The sequence below is a fragment of the Apus apus genome, chromosome 14, assembly GCF_020740795.1.
Source record: "Apus apus isolate bApuApu2 chromosome 14, bApuApu2.pri.cur, whole genome shotgun sequence".
Taxonomy (NCBI): Eukaryota; Metazoa; Chordata; class Aves; order Apodiformes; family Apodidae; genus Apus; species Apus apus.
Genome location: NC_067295.1, coordinates 11,162,702 through 11,175,767, shown reverse-complemented (window position 1 = coordinate 11,175,767; position 13,066 = coordinate 11,162,702).

Below are 13,066 nucleotides of genomic sequence, written 5' to 3'. Positions count from 1 at the left end.
AGGTAAAGGCGCCATTCCGAGGCTCCTGCCGCCCCGTGCCGGGGCCCGGCGGTTCCTCCTCCCCCGGGGCACCGTGTGAACGACTCGGGGCTCTGTCCGCGGCGTGAGGGACGAGCCCGGGGCCGCTCCGAGCAGGGCCATGTTCAGGCAGAGCTGCAGCGCTGAGCGTCGCGCCGCCAGGATGCTCACAGGAGCCTTTTTCCGTCAAGGAGAAAAACTTTTTTGAGTGGAGAACTGAGGGAAAGTGTGTTTATAAAGCCATCTCCGGGCAGCTCAGGTGAGCCCCAGGAGCAACTGCTCACACCTCACGAGCTTTCTGCCTCCTGAAGAGGCACCGTGGCAGCTAGCAAGCGTCAGCAACAAACTGTGTCTGTTTTCAGCTTAGTTTTCGCAAAACACATGTCAAAGGAGATAAAATAGCGACCATTGCCAACCGGGTGCTGCTGTTTATGCCTACTCGCAAGCAGAATGAAGACTTAACTCAGCTTTTTGGCTGCCTTGCAAGTTTTAGTGTTGCAGTTACAGCCTCTTTGCTTGCTCAGAGGGCCAGAAGGTCTGACCTGCTGTTCAGGGTTAGCTCTTGCCCTGTGTGATGTTGGTGAGGAAATCTGGCTGCTTTTGGGTGACTGTCAAGCTGCTTTATGTTTGTTTTCTTTTTTTGCCTTCTGTTACAGTTCTGCACAAATGGTTGTTAACATTTGGTTTGGATGTTACCTAAAATATCAACTAGAGCATGACTCTTAGAATTCAGACCGTACATGCAAGTTTATAGGCCGTGTTTCTCAATTCCAGAGATTACCTGTTCTGTAAGAGCTGTAGTGAATTCCAGCAACATCTTCCCTATTCCTAAAGTCTTTACACAAATAGCAACTATTATGTTGAGCAAAACACTGTGTTAATTACTGCTCAAAAACTTTACTTCATTGCACCTTCACCCTCTCAGAAGTACAGCATTAATGGCGCATAGAGCTGTTAGGAATCTCATGTGTCACTAAAAAGCAAAAATACAGAAATACTGTGAAAGAATTGCTTTTGGCAGTCTTAAGTGTCACCAATTCCACCAAACACTACAAGCAATTCGACTGGAATAAATGGCATTTGGCATTGTAATCCCTCTTAAAGTGTCTTTTTCACTCTGGTATTAGCTTTAGCTCTGCAACAACTATCAAACACCAAAAATAATCTTGTGTTCATAAATCCCTTTGGAGTTATACACAGGAATATGCTGTGCCATAAACAGTCCCCCACTGCTCACTGAAACTAGGTTTCTATATGTTCACATATTCCAAGTTTCTGGGTAGGAGGGACTGGCAAAGACTGCTTCCTTTGTACCTCACCTATTTTCTGGTAATTGCCTTGTGGCTGGACTGGAATAGGAATTCCAAGTGGCTCTGGGGAAATGCTCATAGCTTTGGGGCTGAAGGAGCAGAAGTAAGAAGCTTGGGAGTATCGGTGGAGGAGGCAACCCTGCTTGCAAATTCCCAGGGATTTCAGGAAAGAAAGTGGTACCTTGGGGTGAGCCAACCACTATAAGCATAAGCAGCCTGACCACTGGGCTTAAGCATTAGAGCTGAAGTAACTTAAGACATTCCCCTTGTACATAGCTAAGCTTGCCAGTTGAATTGTATGTAACAGAAGACTGGATTTTTAAATAAAATATGTTGTCATTTACAACTTAAGTGACTAGAAAGAGGAAAATAAGACTTCTACTTCATCATGTACTGCATTAAAAGCACTCCTTGCTAGTAAGTGTATAATATTGTCCTTATAGGAAAACATTTACTGGTAAAAATAATCTCCTTCCTTGCCCCTCAATATCTCACTTGTGGTTTTTATTGTTGTATAGTTATCATTCACATTGTTTTAATTCCCTTTTATGCAAGAGGAGCTTTCAGAGTAAGGTCTAAAAGTGCAGACTGAGTAGCCATCCTGACCAAGAGAGATTGTATAATGGAAATACAGGCTCAAATGTTGATCTTACTGGCACATGTGTGCATTGCATATTGAAAGTTTGATGTGGAACAGCTTACAGACAATTTAAAAATATGTAAAATGTGACAGTGGTATAAGTGTTGGCCTCATTAATTTGTGATACAAGGAGTGAAAGAATGAGTTTTGAGGTGTGTTGTTTTTTTGGTTGGGTGGGTTTTTTTACATTTGGTAATAACACAGCTAGAGTTAATGTACCATCTATCTATCAAAATTAGCAAACAAGTTCAGTATTTACATAGCTAGAAGGGATTAAGGCATGCTTTCTGCTGTGCAGTAAGAGATTGTAAACAAAAACACAAGCTAACAAGGTCTTTGGCTTTATCTGAACAGGAATAGGAGGGAACCTGCAACAAAGGAGCCTCATGATAGCCAGTGCCTCCAAGAAAGTGAAACCTTCAGACAGAGGGATCTGCTGATCAGCAGGGTAATTAAGTAGTTATTTGCACAAACCTTAAACAGCTTCTAATAAAAATGTCTGCCTAAGTAGGCTGTAATCTGACCTGCACTCCATGCTATCATCAAGGTAATTATAAAGACATTAAACAGTATTGATCTCAATATTGTTACATAAGAGATGCTGCTAGAAATTGCAGTGATTCAGTCACTTTTTCCAATCACTGGGTTGTTTGTTCCCCAGTCTTTATCTCACCACTGTGGTGATAATATCATTAACAATATCATTAAAACATTTGAACAAGGCATTTAGGAACTCTGGAAGGAGGATTTCTCTTCTGATAGTTGTTTCTTTTATTCCTGGTTTGTTTTATGTTACTTCCTATTTCCTCCATTTCCTGTGCTGGAAAACAGGATGGTTACCACTAGTAGACCTAGTGACTTGTGCATTATAAGTAAACAGTAGCACGTGGGTTTGTATAAGGAGTTTGTATAAAACCACCTAACAAACTCAGTCTCTTTTCAGGTTGATTTTATATTAGAAAGTTTTTAGTAAGACACTTCCAGTTTTGCATCTGAATTAGAAGAATGAAAGTCTAAATATATAAAGCAAGCTTAGGCCTGTATTTTCAGTGCCAGCAAATGGCTTATATCTTCTTCAGGATGTGAGTCCAATTAAACAGCCCGCTCTCACTCATCTATTCTTCTCTAATATAAAAAATTAGACCTGTTTGAAACATCTGATATTTTCCTTTGGATATTTTCCCTGGTGACTGTTATGTATAGACAAGTGAGAGAATAAACCTTTAATTGCCATTTTCCCCATTACATTTATGACAGTAATACAAAGTACATAAAATCTAAAAAGTAAATAATCTGTTGTTAGAATTCTCTTACCTTCTGTCTTCCTACAGGATGGATGCTGAATTACCCCAGTCATTATATCCTCTTGCTGAAAAAAACCCCACTGTTTGCAAGTGAACTTGCCCCTCTTTGAGCTGTGTTTTTTTCCATATTAGTTTTTTGCATGAAGAGGCTGTAGTTGACAAATACATTGGGAGGAGTAGAATGGACTTCAAGGCGTTCTTGATAGAGCAATGGTGGAAGAAACCTCATGTGTTTCTTCCATCAGTACCTACCAGGTAGGGCAGCATGAGAAAGATTCACGTGCAGGTTCAGGTAATTGAAAGGTCAACTTATACATCTGTCTGAAAAAAAAAGAAAAACAAACAAACAAACCCACAACCACTCATTTGTAATACTTTTTCTAGCAATTCCTGTGAACAGTAAAATGTTGTCCACAATTGATAGAGCTGTTGTCCACAGACCTTCCCATGCTGCAGCTTTTATCCTTCCACTGTTTGTCAGTTTTACGTAAAACAAGTTCTGACAAGCAAAGAAGCTTTGCAGAAATACTAAAGTGAGACTTGTATTTTGTTTATTTAAAGTTTAAAATTCATACAGGAAATTAAATTAAATAGGGCCTGGAGAGTTCAAAGGTAATGTGAAACATAACAGTAAATTCTCAGCATTGAAAATTTTGGAAATCTGGAGCTGAGATTCCTGAAGTACTTGGTTGGGAAGCATCCATGCCTTAGCATGTGATGTGCATAGTGTCAGGGATAGAGAGCTGGGAATAACATTTCATTTACCATAAATGTGTATTATGTCTTTTGGAGCAAAATCACACTCTGCTAATGCTTGAAATCTAGATGAATATGATTTCTTCTCCCCTGTGAAACTTAGGAGGTATCCCGTAGAATGATTCCACAGATGGACAGCACTGTGGGGGGAATAATGGAGAAAACAATGAGAAAGTAAAGAGTGAAATGGACTTTTCCTCTCTTGTGATTCTTTAACAGCCTGTACAAAGGGAGCTGCCATGCCCACTGTAGAACACCATTTAATTAATCACCTTAAAAAACACAGAGGCAAAAAGCAGGGTTCTCACAGCTTCATCCCCCTTCTCCTTCCCTGCTGCAGATGTCAGAGTGTTCTTTGCTTTCATCCTTGAGAGCCCTGGTATACTCATAAAAAGTGTCTCAGGTTTTTACAAACCTTGGTGTGTTCTTGGTAAACAACTTTACTCACATACCGTTTTCTGTTCCAGCCTTGGGAGCATTTCTTCCTCCCTCTCAAATGAACATGATGAGATTAAGCAAGAGCAGCAGCTTCCCAACAATCCTTAACTCCTTGAGAACTGACTTTCTTAGGCTTACTGAGCCTAGAACAAGGAGCTGAGAAGGAGTTCTGACACAAATTTAGGAAGTCTAGAGGGATCTGAAGATACTTCCTTTTTCTCATTTCACGCTTCCATCTCAGCGTTCTTCCCTGCTGCCTTTTACCCTGCTGTCATCCTCCAAACCAAAAGATGCATGAGTCCCAAAATGTTCCTGAAAATGAATGTCTTTAGTTGGCTGCCCTAAAGCTTTTCTGAAACAAGTGAAAGACATGGGCATTAACAGCACATGTCAGGGGGTTGCATTCCATGGTTTATACAGCAAACATATATAGGATATATTCAAATTCTTATTTCCTGTGCTGGTCTGCAGGACCTGCAAACCTGTGGAGATTATATTACATGAAAAGAAAGAACTTACCCTTCCTTTCTCCCCCGACTCTTTTCCCCACTCAAGTGTTTTCTCTTGGAAAACGCAGTTTTTGTATTAATATTAAAATTACTTAAAGAAGACTGCAGTGCTGTCCCTGGAAAAGTTATTACTGGATCAGACAAAGTTGTTTGCCAGTGCAGTGATCTCATGAGGAGAACTTCTGAAAAGCAGTATTTCAGAAAAGGGTTACAGATGATGGTAACAAAAACATTAAGCCTGGAGGCCTTTAAGTCAGCAGGGAATTTTGATGCTGTTGGCTAGTGGGTCACATCTCTTTAGCCCATCTACAGAGCTCTTCTCTCAGTGAAAAGTTCTATGGCAATGGTAAATTAAAAATTAAAAATTAGCTACGTAACTGGATCTAGCTGTTAAAATTAGTTAACGTTAGGATTTTACAACCCTAGCTTTGTTTGGAAAAGGAAATAAATTGGCAAGGACTAAAGACAAGCTGCAACAAAAAATAATTTGTGAAGTCTCTGAAGTACAGTACAGTACAGTACAGTCTGTCAAAGACAATACATTACAAATAAACCTGTACGTTGCCATCATGCCAAAAGAACTGCAATAGCAACCTAACCCTCTAACATACAGCTTTACAAATCAAGCACATAAGAAAACAACTTCTAACCAGTCATTCTGCTAGCGATGTGAATACAGGAGACTAAACCTTGTTATTAAAGAGGAGTAATAAGGACTTGACCACAGAAAACTTACCATTGTTTAAAATCTGCTGGAGTGTGTGGTTAAAATGGCAGGATTAAGATTTCACTGTACAAACAAAATCCAAAACAAGGTCAAAGTGCCCTGCAAGAAGGCACTATTTTGAAAAGCAGCACTTGTACTGCTTAGAAGAAGAATATATTTTGTTTCTTAAGTTACTGAACTTGTCAACCAAAAAAGCACAAAGCTTTAATCATTCACAAGTCATTAAGAGTTAATTAGAAAATACGCCTGTTTTCTCCCCTGGGAGAACTGCTCACTCTCAGCACATTCCAAACCAAATATGTAGAATGTAAGAAATTAATAAATCACTTTTTCATCTGATCAGTAAAGCAAAATAAGCTACTTAGCTTTTATATTAGTGTCCAAACACACAAGGAGACTTACCCATTTGCAGCATAAGGTGAGGGACAAAGAGCTCCACCAGTGAGGGCACTCTCTTTCTGTGTGAATCTGGTTTGGAAAACACACGTGTAATTGAACAGTTTTAGAGTCTGACCCATCTATAAGATGGTTCTGCTGCCCTCCCATACAGGTTTTCTGCAACTTTCTTAAATAGCAAGCCTGCTGTGTAGATACACTTCTCTTCATATACATTTGTACACGTGTACACAAGTACACTTTCAAATATGTACACATAAAAATTCAAATCTAGGAACAGGGTCATCTGAAAAGAATTTTTGGATTAGCATATTTTCTGTGGACTAGCACACACTACAAAGGCTCTTATTCTGTATTCCATTTGGAAATTCATCTTTGTTTATTATTATATCATGGCTCCATGCATGTGTTAGCTCCTTCTAAGGCTGTCATTAGAAGAACACTATATTGTTATTCCTACTGAATTCTTAAGTAAGTTTAAGTATTTTAACGATCGCTTAACTAAAGCTCGCAGGAAAAGCAGTACAGAAAAGGGAGAAAACTCAGCTTCTACAGATTTTAACACTTGTTGAAGTCAGTGAATTATGCATTTAACTCTTCATGGGAGCATCGGGATGCTGTATGAGACACACGTGGCAATGAACCAGATTCTGCCTGCAGATACGCATTTTTAAATCTCATTGACTTAAGTGGATGTTGCCACAGGCAGGATTTCAGCCTTTGTATTCTTAAAGTGGAAATTAGTTTCATAGTGATTGCAAGGACTAATACTAAATGGGCACAGCATGAGCCCTCTTCTTAATATGAGGTGGGTTTTTTTGTGAATTACAGGCAATTCATAAATTTGAAGTATTTGCAAGTGTGGGGAATGGTCCATCTTCTCTCTCCCCACACAAGACTAAACAATTGGGTAGCCCCCCAATACCGGCCCACGACAGCAAGTCTTATAAATTTTACATTTTAACTCCTACTATATAAAGAGTTCAGAAGGGTATCAGGAAATAGCAGTGTGTTGTAACTCTTGCAACATTATCAGGAGTCTCACGGCATTTAGTGTTTTCTCAAAGACAGTCATAATAATATGAGAAAGCCCTTTACCCTTGTATTGAGGAAAAAATAATAATAATTTTAAATATATATATATATAATCTAAAGGAAGCCCCAAATTCTTTTTTTAAAACCTATTATTTTTAAGCCAGTCATAAAATGTCTTGTGATCTAACTTATGGTTTCTGGATGTAGGTACTTGCCAATATTAGGATGCTATCATACAGATCTTGGTCCAAATAAATAAATTAATTAATAATTCCACAAAGCAGGTGAAGCTGTATTGTAATAGCTGGGACCTGTATATGTATTCTGATTGCAAGTAAACCTTGGGAAGGAGGTAAATGTTACAGCATTTCCCCAGACTGTAAAATCAGGTTGATATATAGGGAATGAACATAAGATACTGATTAATTAAAACAAAAAGACTTAATGACTGGAAGATTTGGAATTGGGAAGTAAAGTATTAAAGAGCATTAGTTCTGCCAGTACTGGGCCTGCAGACCTGGGTGTGTACAGCCCTCCTCCTCTCCCTGTGACACATTCTCTGGCTCCACAGGAAGGAAACACATACATGCAAGTCAGAAGGAAATCTAAGTGTGCTCCACCAGGCTGGCCAGTAGTCCAGAGCTGACACCTGCCCTCCTCTACAGGTAATTAATTAGTTGGGCAATTTGAGCAGCATCACTGGGAGTAAATTTTCATTTATAAGAGAGAGAATCATTAGGATGTTCAGGAAGTGAGATGAGGCAGAGTATGGGATCTGTGTGGAAAGAAGTTTTAGGTAACTGAAGGGGTATCAAGTACGTGCCAACAAAAGATGGGGCAAGTTAAGGCTATAATTTCATGTTTTGAGGAGATGCAGAAAGATTTGAGAGAAACTGATTCTCATTACTTGTGCAGTACCTCTCTCTGGGACTTGGCTTTTCAACTAGATCTGCACTTACTTGTGTTAAGAGGGAAGGAGATGTATTTGTCTAACAAAGACGAGAGCAAACTTAGCTAAGCTGAATTTCCCCACTGATAGGAGGTGAATTCCCCTCTGAAACCAAATGCACTTCTGGGAACATTGCTTCTTTCTCCCTCCTGCCTCATTCCAGGACTTGAACACTTGTAACTGTTCCCTTGCCAGGCAAATGTCATGCACTACACAGTTGGATCCACTTCTTTGCTTCTTGCATTTATCCTGTGATCAGTCTAGACTTGTCTAGCATTGCTTTGCATTCCTGGCAATTTTAAGGAAACATATGTCTTGCTGGCTGCATGAGTGCTGCTCGGATTGAACGAGCTGTGGCTGGAATGCACAGGCTGGCCTGTTTTTGGGAAACCATAGCAACTTCATCTCTCTTCCTTTTAAGAATTCCATGTAAACTGTCTTGCATTTTTTTCTCTGTGGTTGAAAGGTCAGGTAGGATGCTGTTTACAGTCTTGTGTCGAAAAGTATCTTCTCATAATATCCAGCCATTCAGTTCTTCCTCTTTCACTTGAACTGAGTGGTTAATAGATCCTAAGAGTCGAAGAGGAGCACTAGGTAGTGAGAGAATCTGTATCTCATTTTTGTTTGGGTACAAGACTGTTTTGTGAGTGTGTACTCATGAAGAGAGAGTACAAAATGTCTTGCATGTTGCAGAATTAAACCAGTAAGGAGAGAATAAGCAGGAAAGCCAGATGGGAGCGTGGTGCCCCAGCAGCTGTGTCAGGTGAGAGGGAGGTGCATGATGATTTGTTAGGCACAGTTCACCAGAGGGTATCAGGTACTGAGCCTGCCTAGAAGTTTCTTAGCAATTACTTTTACTTTTTAATTACTTACAATTACTTTTTAATGATGTAAGGATATATTTATGGCATTAGTTCCCTATTTAGTCAGGTTTAAGGCACAGATAAGTGATTCATTATATACATGAGGAAACTGAAAATTCTAAACATGACAAGTATTCATGAAATGTGGATAGTATGTGTCTAACTGTTCTCTACTCTTTCTACACAAATTTGACATGTGAAATATTACTCCAGGAATAAAGATCTGTGAGCCTGCAGGGCCCATGTTGCAGCTTCTATGTGAAGAGAAGGGTATCCAATATAAAAATCTATCAGTCAGGACATACAATAATTCACAAAACCAGAAATACCTTTAATGATGATTTGGCATGGAACTGACTTTACTCCTTGAATCTTGCAACATTCACACTAGGGCCTGAAAGAAGTGGACCTTTAGGTCAGTATAAAAGTAAGAGTACTTTTTGTACAGAAACATGGACAAATCTACATTAAGTTTCTAATTGCTTGCTCTGTACTTCCATGGTAACCTTTGTCTACCAACAGATCTGTTCAAGAAGCTCTTTAATTATTTAGCTGGTGCATTTACTTTATGCATAGATATGTCCCCTCTTAGTGCTAGAGGGACGTAAGGGAAGAAGTGCACCAAGAACTTTAAGGTCCCTTCCAACCTTAATGATTCTATGATCACATCACAGACCAGAATTTCTAGGCACAACTGCATAATGCCTGGTCTGCTGCTGTGCCTGCCAACTGCTGTCAGACAGACTGCATCGTTGAGCAAAAGTTGGAAGAGATTAGACAGTATGGACAGTAAATAATAAACTGGGACTTGGAATAATCCCTTCCCACCCCACCCCCCAGTAACTTTCACTTTCTGCCCTTATACTAGAAAAGAGAACATGGAGTGGGTTTTAGACTTATCACATTACCCCTCTCCTTTATTCCACTTAAGGAGATAAGGGTGGTCTGTATATACAGACTGGAAGGAATAGTACTGTTGGAAAATCAGACTGTAAGTATTAAAAAAATAATAATAATTTAGGTATCATATGATAAAATGCCTGATTTTAACAATGCTCTTAATGTCCCACCAGTTACACTGCAGTTAGTATTATGACAGTTCATTTAGCCTTTAAAAAGGCCAAGGTTCTTCCCATTCCAAAGCTGAAGAGGTTACATCACTTTTAAAGCTCTGGCTCTTTTGTAATGCTTATTTTAGAACTGTGGTTATTAATAGAATCATCTCACCCATTTCTGAGTCCAGTGAAACAATACACATCAGTGATGTTTTGTGACAGTGAGTCAGCTATGCACTGCTGAAAGGTATTCCTTTTTCCAGGTTGAATTTGTCAGCTTTTTTAAAGCAAATATTCAGTACTCCTAATGCAATAAATATTTCTGAAGTATAAGTATGTAATTCACTAACTTGTTTACTTTTATTCTGTACTGCCTTACTTTACCTTTCCATGAGCTAAAGAGACTCATTCTTTTTAAGTGCCCCCATTCAAGATGTTTCCTGTACCTTGCTCTTTGTTACCTATCTCTAAATTTCTTTCTAAGAGCTTTTCCAAGGTAACAAAATCTGGAATCAAATGATTGTGAGGAATCTTTCAGTTTCAAAAAGTGATTAGCTAGGGTTTTTTTTCCCTCTCTCCTGAAACATAAGCAGATTTTAATGCAGATAATTATGTGTCTGATTGAGATACAGGCACTGAATTCAAATAGCTTTTTTTTTCTTTTTAAATCTTCCACCTGTTACTTAATCATTCTTCTCCTTCTAGTTTCCTCCCTAAAAGAAACAGAAATATTTTGCCTGGAAACTGCATAGTAATGACCACTTTATACATACCTCTACCAGTTATTATCTGTGGATCTTCACAATGAACTTACAAGTTACTAACCTTTGTCAAAAATCTCTGGGCAGTTTGAGCAGACACACTGTAGGTAATCAGCAGTGGGTCATCCTTTGGTTCTGAATTTTCTGTTACTTGTAGACCATCTTCATGTCCATAGCAGATCCTGGGATGTCCTTCAAATCTTATTCCCCATTTTTCTTAATGGCTTCCCTTTCTAGTCAATAAGCCTGCTTTTCAATACTATTAAAGTATAAAATGTGGGTGAAACTCACATGTTTTCTAGTCTCCACTAGCTATTCAAGAGTATCATAATATATTCCCCTTTCTCTGTGAATTTCAGTTTTATCTTATCATCAAGGTCTGAATAAGCCTGGGTTTATAATTTCCTTGAAAATGCTCTTCAGGTGGTGTTTTGTGAAAGAGTTAGAAGTGTTAATTGTAACAGTTTCAAAAGATTTAGAGTTGTGATAAAACACCTTCATCCAATCTAGAGTAATAGTTTAAGTTTGTGGTATTTAGTTTTGCTGGGCTGCTGCAATATCTTTCTGATTCTTTTTTTCTCACTAAGTAATATCAATGTCAACAAGTGGCTTTGCAACAAAGGTAGGACTTTCTAGATCTTTCAGCACTGGTGTCTGAACCGGTCAACCTCTTGTAAGCTAGAGATGGAGCTGTAACTTGTGTAGCTGTGTATCTAAGCTAACTGAACCTGTTAATTGAGGCCCAGAGAGGGATAATCATGATAGCAAACAAGGTGAGCTGTGTAAATTAGCTCTGGACCTGGATATTGAGTAGTTGGTGTTTGAAATCTAAACAGGTGTTGTTCTTGTGCTATCAGGGCACCCCAGCTGCATAGTATAAATCTATCTGGGCAGAGTTAGCTGAGTTGCATGCTGGGGGGTTGGTGGGTGGTAGGAAGAAAAGAATCTCAGTGTCTGTACCCTGAGGTGATCAGAGGAATTTTGGTAAAGTATATGTGTGTTTTTTCCTCCTCTCTGTTTGTCTTGTATGGAAAATGCTGGGGAGGCATGGAAGTGATGGGAATGTTCTCTTCAATATGAAGCTTGTGTGAACTGTGCTTGCCTGTAGATTCCTTTCCTCTGATTAGGATAAAGACAATCCCAACATGAAGGATGCTTTCCAAACAAGTGATGAAGGAGCTGCATTCAGGAGCTTTTTCATCCATGAAGTCAGTCTTTTTCAGTTTAGTGGTAGTGTGACCATTTGTTGTGTTAATATTCTACTTATCAGGTCATTTACCTCAGTTGAGTTTGAATTTGGTATCACTCTCTCTCAACGTTGGTGATGCAGTATGGTGTGAAACAGTGGTTTTTAGCTGTTGGAAGAAGTACCTCAACTCCCCCTAGAAGAACCCACTTTACAACATGATTAGGATACTTAAAAATAGTTTTTCTTGGACAGTTATACACATTTATAAACTTACACTTGCATGGGAATTAGAGGGTGGAGAAAGCTACACCTTGAACAAACTTATGTCATATAGTATTAATATCTGGAGAACTTAATTGTTTGTCTTCAGGCAGCACAGAACAGTGATAAGTTTGTCTAGAGGTCACTGAGAAAGGTCAGATGTTTGAAGGATGCTGGCAGGCAATTCCCAAAAATACTGTACTTGGGAAAATTCCTGTTAAAGGAGGAGAATAGAATATTTCCTGTCTATCTAACTTCCGTAAGGCTCTAGTCCCTGAAATCCTTTTTCCAGAATTAGGTTTTTTATGGTTTATTCTGAAGCTGGAAGGGAGAGAGGTAATATTCCTTGCTTTCTTATCCTTCTATTTAGTTGAAAAGTAGAAGCTTTTATTCTCTCTGTCCTTCTGTTTGGTTTGGTTTTTTTCTTTCTCCCAAACTAGTTTGGTTCCTTACTCTCCCACAACCCTGTAAGATTGCTCTAGTCTCAGTGCAATGCTGCTTTGCAGAAGGTGTTGGAAAGTAAAGGTCTTGTCCTTAACAGCCTTTTATGAATCTAGAAGCTGGTGTAGTTAGCAGATCAAAGACTTTAGTTGTTGTGAAAATACACACCTAGCAAGGCTTTGTAGGTGCAAATGGTTGTGGGTTTGGTGGGATGCACCAGCATTCTGTCATCAACATTGAAATTTCTTGAGTTCAAAAGCTATATGGAATTTCTGAATTGCTTCTGAAATAATATGTAAAGACTGTTGGGATGAGTCATTTATCCCGTGTGTTCTCATCTGAGTTTCCCCACTAGTCTCATCCATTGATGTTACTTGTCTTAGGTTTCTTCATTCAGTTCTGCATGGAGTTGCA